The following is a 12208-nucleotide window of genomic DNA, read 5'->3' as shown; positions in this document are numbered from 1 at the left end:
TATTTAAGGTTAAAAACAGGGATTTCTATGAAAATAAGCGATATTTAAGGGGAAAAACGGGGATTTCTATGAAAATAAGCGATATTTAAGGTTAAAAACGGGGATTTCTATGAAAATAAGCGATATTTAAGGTTAAAAACGGGGATTTCTATGAAAATAAGCGATATTTAATGTTAAAAACGGGGATTTCTATGAAAATAAGCGATATTTAAGGTTAAAAACGGGGATTTCTATGAAAATAAGCGATATTTAAGGTTAAAAACGGGGATTTCTATGAAAATAAGCGACATTTAAGGTTAAAAATGGGGATTTCTATGAAAGTAAGCGACATTTAATGTTAAAAACGGGGATTTCTATGAAAATAAGCGATATTTAAGGTTAAAAACGGGGATTTCTATGAAAGTAAGCGACATTTAAGGTTAAAAACGGGGATTTCTATGAAAATAAGCGATATTTAAGGTTAAAAACGGGGATTTCTATGAAAATAAGCGATATTTAAGGGGAAAAACGGGGATTTCTATGAAAATAAGCGATATTTAAGGTTAAAAACGGGGATTTCTATGAAAATAAGCGATATTTCAGGTTAAAAACAGGGATTTCTATGAAAATAAGTGATATTTAAGGGGAAAAACAGGGATTTCTATGAAAATAAGCGATATTTAAGGTTAAAAACAGGGATTTCTATGAAAATAAGCGATATTTAAGGTTAAAAACGGGGATTTCTATGAAAACAAGCGATATTTAAGGTTAAAAACGGGGATTTCTATGAAAATAAGCGATATTTAAGGTTAAAAACGGGGATTTCTATGAAAATAAGCGATATTTAAGGTTAAAAACAGGGATTTCTATGAAAATAAGCGATATTTCAGGTTAAAAACGGGGATTTCTATGAAAATAAGCGATATTTAAGGTTAAAAACGGGGATTTCTATGAAAATAAGCGATATTTAAGGTTAAAAACGGGGATTTCTATGAAAATAAGCGATATTTAAGGTGAAAAACAGGGATTTCTATGAAAATAAGCGATATTTAAGGTTAAAAACGGGGATTTCTATGAAAATAAGCGATATTTAAGGTTAAAAACGGGGATTTCTATGAAAATAAGCGATATTTAAGGTTAAAAGCAGGGATTTCTATGAAAATAAGCGATATTTAAGGTTAAAAACGGGGATTTCTATGAAAATAAGCGATATTTAAGGTTAAAAACGGGGATTTCTATGAAAATAAGCAATGTTTTTGTGGAAAAACAGGGATTTCTATGAAAATAAGCGATATTTCAGGTTAAAAACAGGGATTTCTATGAAAATAAGTGATATTTAAGGGGAAAAAACAGGGATTTCTATGAAAATAAGCGATATTTAAGGTTAAAAACAGGGATTTCTATGAAAATAAGCGATATTTAAGGTTAAAAACAGGGATTTCTATGAAAACAAGCGATATTTAAGGTTAAAAACGGGGATTTCTATGAAAATAAGCGATATTTAAGGTTAAAAACGGGGATTTCTATGAAAATAAGCGATATTTAAGGTTAAAAACAGGGATTTCTATGAAAATAAGCGATATTTCAGGTTAAAAACGGGGATTTCTATGAAAATAAGCGATATTTAAGGTTAAAAACGGGGATTTCTATGAAAATAAGCGATATTTAAGGTTAAAAACAGGGATTTCTATGAAAATAAGCGATATTTAAGGTTAAAAACGGGGATTTCTATGAAAATAAGCGACATTTAAGGTTAAAAACGGGGATTTCTATGAAAATAAGCGATATTTAAGGTTAAAAACAGGGATTTCTATGAAAATAAGCGATATTTAAGGTTAAAAACAGGGATTTCTATGAAAATAAGCGATATTTCAGGTTAAAAACAGGGATTTCTATGAAAATAAGCGATATTTAGGGTTAAAAACAGGGATTTCTATGAAAATAAGCGATATTTTAGGTTTAAAACGGGGATTTCTATGAAAATAAGCGATATTTTAGGGTTAAAAATGGGGATTTCTATGAAAATAAGCGATATTTAAGGTTAAAAACAGGGATTTCTATGAAAATAAGCGATATTTAAGGTTAAAAACCGGGATTTCTATGAAAATAAGTGATATTTAAGGGGAAAAACAGGGATTTCTATGAAAATAAGCGATATTTTAGGGTTAAAAACGGGGATTTCTATGAAAATAAGCGATATTTAAGGTTAAAAACAGGGATTTCCATGAAAATAAGCGATATTTAAGGTTAAAAACAGGGATTTCTATGAAAATAAGCGATATTTAAGGTTAAAAACAGGGATTTCTTTGAAAATAAGCGATATTTAAGGTTAAAAACAGGGATTTCTATGATAATAAGCGATATTTTAGGTTAAAAACAGGGATTTCTATGAAAATAAGCGATATTTCAGGTTAAAAACGGGGATTTCTATGAAAATAAGCGATATTTAAGGTTAAAAACAGGGATCTCTATGATAATAAGCGATATTTTAGGTTAAAAACAGGGATTTCTATGAAAATAAGCGATATTTCAGGTTAAAAACGGGGATTTCTATGAAAATAAGCGATATTTAAGGTTAAAAACAGGGATTTCTATGAAAATAAGCGATATTTAAGGTTAAAAACAGGGATTTCTATGAAAATAAGCGACATTTAAGGTTAAAAACGGGGATTTCTATGAAAGTAAGCGACATTTAAGGTTAAAAACGGGGATTTCTATGAAAATAAGCGATATTTAAGGTTAAAAACAGGGATTTCTATGAAAATAAGCGATATTTAAGGGGAAAAACGGGGATTTCTATGAAAATAAGCGATATTTAAGGTTAAAAACGGGGATTTCTATGAAAATAAGCGATATTTAAGGTTAAAAACGGGGATTTCTATGAAAATAAGCGATATTTAATGTTAAAAACGGGGATTTCTATGAAAATAAGCGATATTTAAGGTTAAAAACGGGGATTTCTATGAAAATAAGCGATATTTAAGGTTAAAAACGGGGATTTCTATGAAAATAAGCGACATTTAAGGTTAAAAATGGGGATTTCTATGAAAGTAAGCGACATTTAATGTTAAAAACGGGGATTTCTATGAAAATAAGCGATATTTAAGGTTAAAAACGGGGATTTCTATGAAAGTAAGCGACATTTAAGGTTAAAAACGGGGATTTCTATGAAAATAAGCGATATTTAAGGTTAAAAACGGGGATTTCTATGAAAATAAGCGATATTTAAGGGGAAAAACGGGGATTTCTATGAAAATAAGCGATATTTAAGGTTAAAAACGGGGATTTCTATGAAAATAAGCGATATTTCAGGTTAAAAACAGGGATTTCTATGAAAATAAGTGATATTTAAGGGGAAAAACAGGGATTTCTATGAAAATAAGCGATATTTAAGGTTAAAAACGGGGATTTCTATGAAAATAAGCGATATTTAAGGTTAAAAACGGGGATTTCTATGAAAACAAGCGATATTTAAGGTTAAAAACGGGGATTTCTATGAAAATAAGCGATATTTAAGGTTAAAAACGGGGATTTCTATGAAAATAAGCGATATTTAAGGTTAAAAACAGGGATTTCTATGAAAATAAGCGATATTTCAGGTTAAAAACGGGGATTTCTATGAAAATAAGCGATATTTAAGGTTAAAAACGGGGATTTCTATGAAAATAAGCGATATTTAAGGTTAAAAACAGGGATTTCTATGAAAATAAGCGATATTTAAGGTTAAAAACGGGGATTTCTATGAAAATAAGCGACATTTAAGGTTAAAAACGGGGATTTCTATGAAAATAAGCGATATTTAAGGTTAAAAACAGGGATTTCTATGAAAATAAGCGATATTTAAGGTTAAAAACGGGGATTTCTATGAAAATAAGCGATATTTCAGGTTAAAAACAGGGATTTCTATGAAAATAAGCGATATTTAGGGTTAAAAACAGGGATTTCTATGAAAATAAGCGATATTTTAGGTTTAAAACGGGGATTTCTATGAAAATAAGCGATATTTAAGGTTAAAAACAGGGATTTCTATGAAAATAAGCGATATTTAAGGTTAAAAACAGGGATTTCTATGAAAATAAGCGATATTTAAGGTTAAAAACCGGGATTTCTATGAAAATAAGTGATATTTAAGGGGAAAAACAGGGATTTCTATGAAAATAAGCGATATTTTAGGGTTAAAAACGGGGATTTCTATGAAAATAAGCGATATTTAAGGTTAAAAACAGGGATTTCCATGAAAATAAGCGATATTTAAGGTTAAAAACAGGGATTTCTATGAAAATAAGCGATATTTAAGGTTAAAAACAGGGATTTCTTTGAAAATAAGCGATATTTAAGGTTAAAAACAGGGATTTCTATGATAATAAGCGATATTTTAGGTTAAAAACAGGGATTTCTATGAAAATAAGCGATATTTCAGGTTAAAAACGGGGATTTCTATGAAAATAAGCGATATTTAAGGTTAAAAACAGGGATTTCTATGATAATAAGCGATATTTTAGGTTAAAAACAGGGATTTCTATGAAAATAAGCGATATTTCAGGTTAAAAACGGGGATTTCTATGAAAATAAGCGATATTTAAGGTTAAAAACAGGGATTTCTATGAAAATAAGCGATATTTAAGGTTAAAAACAGGGATTTCTATGAAAATAAGCGACATTTAAGGTTAAAAACGGGGATTTCTATGAAAGTAAGCGACATTTAAGGTTAAAAACGGGGATTTCTATGAAAATAAGCGATATTTAAGGTTAAAAACAGGGATTTCTATGAAAATAAGCGATATTTAAGGTTAAAAACACGGATTTCTATGAAAATAAGCGATATTTAAGGTTAAAAACGGGGATTTCTATCAAAATAAGCGATATTTAAGGTTAAAAACGGGGATTTCTATGAAAATAAGCGATATTTAATGTTAAAAACGGGGATTTCTATGAAAATAAGCGATATTTAAGGTTAAAAACGGGGATTTCTATGAAAATAAGCGATATTTAAGGTTAAAAACGGGGATTTCTATGAAAATAAGCGATATTTAAGGGGAAAAAACGGGGATTTCTATGAAAATAAGCGATATTTAAGGTTAAAAACGGGGATTTCTATGAAAATAAGCGATATTTTAGGTTAAAAACGGGGATTTCTATGAAAATAAGTGACATTTAAGGTTAAAAACGGGGATTTCTAGGAAAATAAGCGATATTTAAGGTTAAAAACAGGGATTTCTATGAAAATAAGCGATATTTAAGGGGAAAAACGGGGATTTCTATGAAAATAAGCGATATTTATGGTTAAAAACGGGGATTTCTATGAAAATAAGCGACATTTAAGGTTAAAAACCGGGATTTCTATGAAAATAAGCGACATTTCAGGTTAAAAACGGGGATTTCTATGAAAATAAGCGATATTTAAGGTTAAAAACGGGGATTTCTATGAAAATAAGCGACATTTAACGTTAAAAACCGGGATTTCTATGAAAATAAGCGACATTTAAGGTTAAAAACGGGGATTTCTATGAAAATAAGCGATATTTTAGGTTAAAAACAGGGATTTCTATGAAAATAAGCGATATTTTAGGTTAAAAACAGGGATTTCTATGAAAATAAGCGATATTTAAGGTTAAAAACAGGGATTTCTATGAAAATAAGCGATATTTTAGGTTAAAAACGGGGATTTCTATGAAAATAAGCGATATTTCAGGTTAAAAACAGGGATTTCTATGAAAATAAGCGATATTTAAGGTTAAAAACAGGGATTTCTATGAAAATAAGCGATATTTAAGGTTAAAAACGGGGATTTCTATGAAAATAAGCGATATTTAAGGGGAAAAACGGGGATTTCTATGAAAATAAGCGATATTTTAGGTTAAAAACGGGGATTTCTATGAAAATAAGCGATATTTTAGGTTAAAAACAGGGATTTCTATGAAAATAAGCGATATTTAAGGTTAAAAACAGGGATTTCTATGAAAATAAGCAATATTTAAGGGGAAAAACGGGGATTTCTATGAAAATAAGCGATATTTAAGGATAAAAACGGGGATTTATATGAAAATAAGCGATATTTAAGGTTAAAAATGGGGATTTCTATGAAAATAAGCGACATTTAAGGTTAAAAACGGGGATTTCTATGTAAGTAAGCGATATTTAAGGTTCAAAACAGGGATTTCTATGAAAATAAGCGATATTTTAGGGGAAAAACAGGGATTTCTATGAAAATAAGCGACATTTAAGGTTAAAAATAGGGATTTCTATGAAAATAAGCGATATTTAAGGTTAAAAACAGGGATTTCTATGAAAATAAGCGATATTTAAGGTTAAAAACAGGGATTTCTATGAAAATAAGCGACATTTAAGGTTAAAAACGGGGATTTCTATGAAAGTAAGCGACATTTAAGGTTAAAAACGGGGATTTCTATGAAAATAAGCGATATTTAAGGTTAAAAACAGGGATTTCTATGAAAATAAGCGATATTTCAGGTTAAAAACGGGGATTTCTATGAAAATAAGCGATATTTAAGGTTAAAAACGGGGATTTCTATGAAAATAAGCAATATTTAAGGTTAAAAACGGGGATTTCTATGAAAATAAGCGATATTTAATGTTAAAAACGGGGATTTCTATGAAAATAAGCGATATTTAAGGTTAAAAACAGGGATTTCTATGAAAATAAGCGATATTTAAGGTTAAAAACAGGGATTTCTATGAAAATAAGCGATATTTAAGGTTAAAAACGGGGATTTCTATGAAAATAAGCGACATTTAATGTTAAAAACGGGGATTTCTATGAAAATAAGCGACATTTAAGGTTAAAAACGGGGATTTCTATGAAAATAAGCGACATTTAAGGTTAAAAACGGGGATTTCTATGAAAATAAGCGATATTTAAGGTTAAAAACGGGGATTTCTATGAAAATAAGCGACATTTAAGGGGAAAAACGGGGATTTCTATGAAAATAAGCGATATTTAAGGTTAAAAACGGGGATTTCTATGAAAATAAGTGACATTTAAGGTTAAAAACGGGGATTTCTATGAAAATAAGCGATATTTAAGGGGAAAAAACGGGGATTTCTATGACAATAAGCGATATTTAAGGTTAAAAACGGGGATTTCTATGAAAATAAGCGACATTTAAGGTTAAAAACGGGGATTTCTATGAAAATAAGCGATATTTTAGGTTAAAAACGGGGATTTCTATGAAAATAAGCGACATTTAAGGTTAAAAACGGGGATTTCTATGAAAATAAGCGATATTTTAGGTTAAAAACGGGGATTTCTATGAAAATAAGCGATATTTAAGGTTAAAAACGGGGATTTCTATGAAAATAAGCGATATTTAAGGTTAAAAACAGGGATTTCTATGAAAATAAGCGATATTTAAGGTTAAAAACGGGGATTTCTATGAAAATAAGCGACATTTAAGGTTAAAAACCAGGATTTCTATGAAAATAAGCGATATTTAAGGTTAAAAACAGGGATTTCTATGAAAATAAGCGATATTTAAGGTTAAAAACAGGGATTTCTATGAAAATAAGCGATATTTAAGGGGAAAAACAGGGATTTCTATGAAAATAAGCGACATTTAAGGTTAAAAACGGGGATTTCTATGAAAATAAGCGATATTTTAGGTTAAAAACGGGGATTTCTATGAAAATAAGCGACATTTTAGGTTAAAAACGGGGATTTCTATGAAAATAAGCGATATTTAAGGTTAAAAACGGGGATTTCTATGAAAATAAGCGACATTTAAGGTTAAAAACGGGGATTTCTATGAAAGTAAGCGACATTTAAGGTTAAAAACGGGGATTTCTATGAAAATAAGCGATATTTAAGGTTAAAAACAGGGATTTCTATGAAAATAAGCGATATTTAAGGGGAAAAACGGGGATTTCTATGAAAATAAGCGATATTTAAGGTTAAAAACAGGGATTTCTATGAAAATAAGCTATATTTAAGGGGAAAAACGGGGATTTCTATGAAAATAAGCGATATTTAAGGTTAAAAACGGGGATTTCTATGAAAATAAGCGATATTTTAGGTTAAAAACAGGGATTTCTATGAAAATAAGCGATATTTAAGGTTAAAAACAGGGATTTCTATGAAAATAAGCGATATTTCAGGTTAAAAACGGGGATTTCTATGAAAATAAGCGATATTTAAGGTTAAAAACAGGGATTTCTATGAAAATAAGCGATATTTCAGGTTAAAAACGGGGATTTCTATGAAAATAAGCGATATTTTAGGTTAAAAACAGGGATTTCTATGAAAATAAGCGATATTTAAGGTTAAAAACGGGGATTTCTATGAAAATAAGCGATATTTAAGGTTAAAAACGGGGATTTCTATGAAAATAAGCGATATTTAAGGGGAAAAAACGGGGATTTCTATGAAAATAAGCGATATTTAAGGTTAAAAACGGGGATTTCTATGAAAATAAGCGATATTTAAGGTTAAAAACAGGGATTTCTATGAAAATAAGCGATATTTAAGGGGAAAAACAGGGATTTCTATGAAAATAATCGACATTTAAGGTTAAAAACGGGGATTTCTATGAAAGTAAGCGACATTTAAGGTTAAAAACGGGGATTTCTATGAAAATAAGCGATATTTAAGGTTAAAAACAGGGATTTCTATGAAAATAAGCGATATTTAAGGGGAAAAACGGGGATTTCTATGAAAATAAGCGATATTTAAGGGGAAAAAACAGGGATTTCTATGAAAATAAGCGATATTTCAGGTTAAAAACCGGGATTTCTATGAAAATAAGCGATATTTTAGGGTTAAAAACAGGGATTTCTATGAAAATAAGCGATATTTAAGGTTAAAAACAGGGATTTCTATGAAAATAAGCGATATTTAAGGTTAAAAACGGGGATTTCTATGAAAATAAGCGATATTTAAGGGGAAAAACAGGGATTTCTATGAAAATAAGCGATATTTAAGGTTAAAAATGGGGATTTCTATGAAAATAAGCGATATTTAAGGGGAAAAACAGGGATTTCTATGAAAATAAGTGATATTTTAGGGGAAAAACAGGGATTTCTATGAAAATAAGCGATATTTAAGGTTAAAAACGGGGATTTCTATGAAAATAAGCGATATTTAAGGTTAAAAACGGGGATTTCTATGAAAGTAAGCGACATTTAAGGTTAAAAACGGGGATTTCTATGAAAATAAGCGACATTTAAGGTTAAAAACGGGGATTTCTATGAAAGTAAGCGATATTTCAGGTTAAAAACAGGGATTTCTATGAAAATAAGCGATATTTTAGGTTAAAAACAGGGATTTCTATGAAAATAAGCGATATTTAAGGGGAACAACGGGGATTTCTATGAAAATAAGCGACATTTAAGGTTAAAAACGGGGATTTCTATGAAAGTAAGCGACATTTAAGGTTAAAAACAGGGATTTCTATGAAAATAAGCGATATTTAAGGTTAAAAACAGGGATTTCTATGAAAATAAGCGATATTTAAGTGGAAAAACGGGGATTTCTATGAAAATAAGCGACATTTAAGGTTAAAAACGGGGATTTCTATGAAAATAAGCGATATTTTAGGTTAAAAACAGGGATTTCTATGAAAATAAGCGATATTTAAGGTTAAAAGCGGGGATTTCTATGAAAATAAGCGATATTTAAGGTTAAAAACGGGTATTTCTATGAAAATAAGCGATATTTAAGGTTAAAAACGGACATTTCTATGAAAATAAGCGATATTTTAGGTTAAAAACGGGGATTTCTATGAAAATAAGCGATATTTAAGGTTAAAAACAGGGATTTCTATGAAAATAAGCGATATTTAAGGGGAACAACGGGGATTTCTATGAAAATAAGCGACATTTAAGGTTAAAAACGGGGATTTCTATGAAAGTAAGCGACATTTAATGTTAAAAACGGGGATTTCTATGAAAATAAGCGATATTTAAGGTTAAAAACAGGGATTTCTATGAAAATAAGCGATATTTAAGGGGAAAAACGGGGATTTCTATGAAAATAAGCGATATTTAAGGTTAAAAACGGGGATTTCTATGAAAATAAGCGATATTTAAGGTTAAAAACGGGGATTTCTATGAAAATAAGCGATATTTAAGGTTAAAAACAGGGATTTCTATGAAAATAAGTGATATTTAAGGTTAAAAACGGGGATTTCTATGAAAATAAGCGATATTTAAGGTTAAAAACGGGGATTTCTATGAAAATAAGCGATATTTAAGGTTAAAAACAGGGATTTCTATGAAAATAAGCGATATTTAAGGGGAAAAACGGGGATTTCTATGAAAATAAGCGATATTTAAGGGGAAAAACAGGGATTTCTATGAAAATAAGCGATATTTTAGGTTAAAAACCGGGATTTCTATGAAAATAAGCGATATTTTAGGGTTAAAAACAGGGATTTCTATGAAAATAAGCGATATTTAAGGTTAAAAACAGGGATTTCTATGAAAATAAGCGATATTTAAGGTTAAAAACAGGGATTTCTATGAAAATAAGCGATATTTAAGGTTAAAAACGGGGATTTCTATGAAAATAAGCGATATTTAAGGGGAAAAACAGGGATTTCTATGAAAATAAGCGATATTTAAGGTTAAAAATGGGGATTTCTATGAAAATAAGCGATATTTTAGGGGAAAAACAGGGATTTCGATGAAAATAAGCGATATTTTAGGGGAAAAACAGGGATTTCTATGAAAATAAGCGATATTTCAGGTTAAAAACAGGGATTTCTATGAAAATAAGCGACATTTAAGTTTAAAAGCGGGGATTTCTATGAAAGTAAGCGATATTTAAGGTTAAAAACGGGGATTTCTATGAAAATAAGCGATATTTAAGGGGAAAAACAGGGATTTCTATGAAAATAAGCGATATTTCAGGTTAAAAACAGGGATTTCTATGAAAATAAGCGATATTTAAGGTTAAAAACAGGGATTTCTATGAAAATAAGCGATATTTAAGGTTAAAAACAGGGATTTCTATGAAAATAAGCGACATTTAAGGTTAAAAACGGGGATTTCTATGAAAATAAGCGATATTTAAGGTTAAAAACGGGGATTTCTATGAAAATAAGCGACATTTAAGGTTAAAAACGGGGATTTCTATGAAAATAAGCGATATTTAAGGTTAAAAACGGGGATTTCTATGAAAATAAGCGATATTTAAGGTTAAAAACGGGGATTTCTATGAAAATAAGCGATATTTAAGGTTAAAAACGGGGATTTCTATGAAAATAAGCGATATTTAGGGGATAAACGGGGATTTCTATGAAAATAAGCGATATTTAAGGGGAAAAAACGGGGATTTCTATGAAAATAAGCGATATTTTAGGTTAAAAACGGGGATTTATATGAAAATAAGCGATATTTAAGGTTAAAAATGGGGATTTCTATGAAAATAAGCGACATTCAAGGTTAAAAACGGGGATTTCTATGAAAGTAAGCGATATTTAAGGGGAAAAAACGGGGATTTCTATGAAAATAAGCGATATTTAAGGGGAAAAACAGGGATTTCTATGAAAATAAGCGATATTTAAGGTTAAAAACAGGGATTTCTATGAAAATAAGCGATATTTAAGGTTAAAAACGGGGATTTCTATGAAAATAAGCGATATTTAGGGGATAAACGGGGATTTCTATGAAAATAAGCGATATTTAAGGGGAAAAACGGGGATTTCTATGAAAATAAGCGATATTTTAGGTTAAAAACGGGGATTTCTATGAAAATAAGCGATATTTAAGGTTAAAAATGGGGATTTCTATGAAAATAAGCGACATTTAAGGTTAAAAACGGGGATTTCTATGAAAGTAAGCGATATTTAAGGGGAAAAACGGGGATTTCTATGAAAATAAGCGATATTTAAGGGGAAAAACAGGGATTTCTATGAAAATAAGCGATATTTAAGGTTAAAAACAGGGATTTCTATGAAAATAAGCGATATTTAAGGTTAAAAACAGGGATTTCTATGAAAATAATCGACATTTAAGGTTAAAAACGGGGATTTCTATGAAAGTAAGCGACATTTAAGGTTAAAAACAGGGATTTCTATGAAAATAAGCGATATTTAAGGTTAAAAACAGGGATTTCTATGAAAATAAGCGATATTTAAGGGGAAAAACGGGGATTTCTATGAAAATAAGCGATATTTAAGGTTAAAAACAGGGATTTCTATGAAAATAAGCAGTATTTAAGGTTAAAAACAGGGATTTCTATGAAAATAAGCGATATTTAAGGTTAAAAACAGGG

The 12208-nt window shown here is 29.6% G+C and overlaps 1 long non-coding RNA gene across 1 annotated transcript in view; it reads left to right on the top strand.

The window, feature by feature from the left end:
• LOC125687857 (uncharacterized) overlaps positions 1–12208 on the top strand; it is a 109357-nt gene that overhangs the window by 90813 nt on the left and 6336 nt on the right. The window contains exons 25-28 of the long non-coding RNA XR_007374497.1: positions 1116–1444; positions 5467–5630; positions 7231–7476; positions 9899–10144. This is a non-coding gene — a long non-coding RNA (uncharacterized LOC125687857). The remainder of the gene's footprint in view (positions 1–1115; positions 1445–5466; positions 5631–7230; positions 7477–9898; positions 10145–12208) is intronic.

The sequence above is a fragment of the Lagopus muta genome, unplaced genomic scaffold, assembly GCF_023343835.1.
Source record: "Lagopus muta isolate bLagMut1 unplaced genomic scaffold, bLagMut1 primary scaffold_93, whole genome shotgun sequence".
Taxonomy (NCBI): Eukaryota; Metazoa; Chordata; class Aves; order Galliformes; family Phasianidae; genus Lagopus; species Lagopus muta.
Note: the sequence above shows the minus strand (reverse complement) of the source record. Positions and strands in the feature narration are given on the sequence as shown.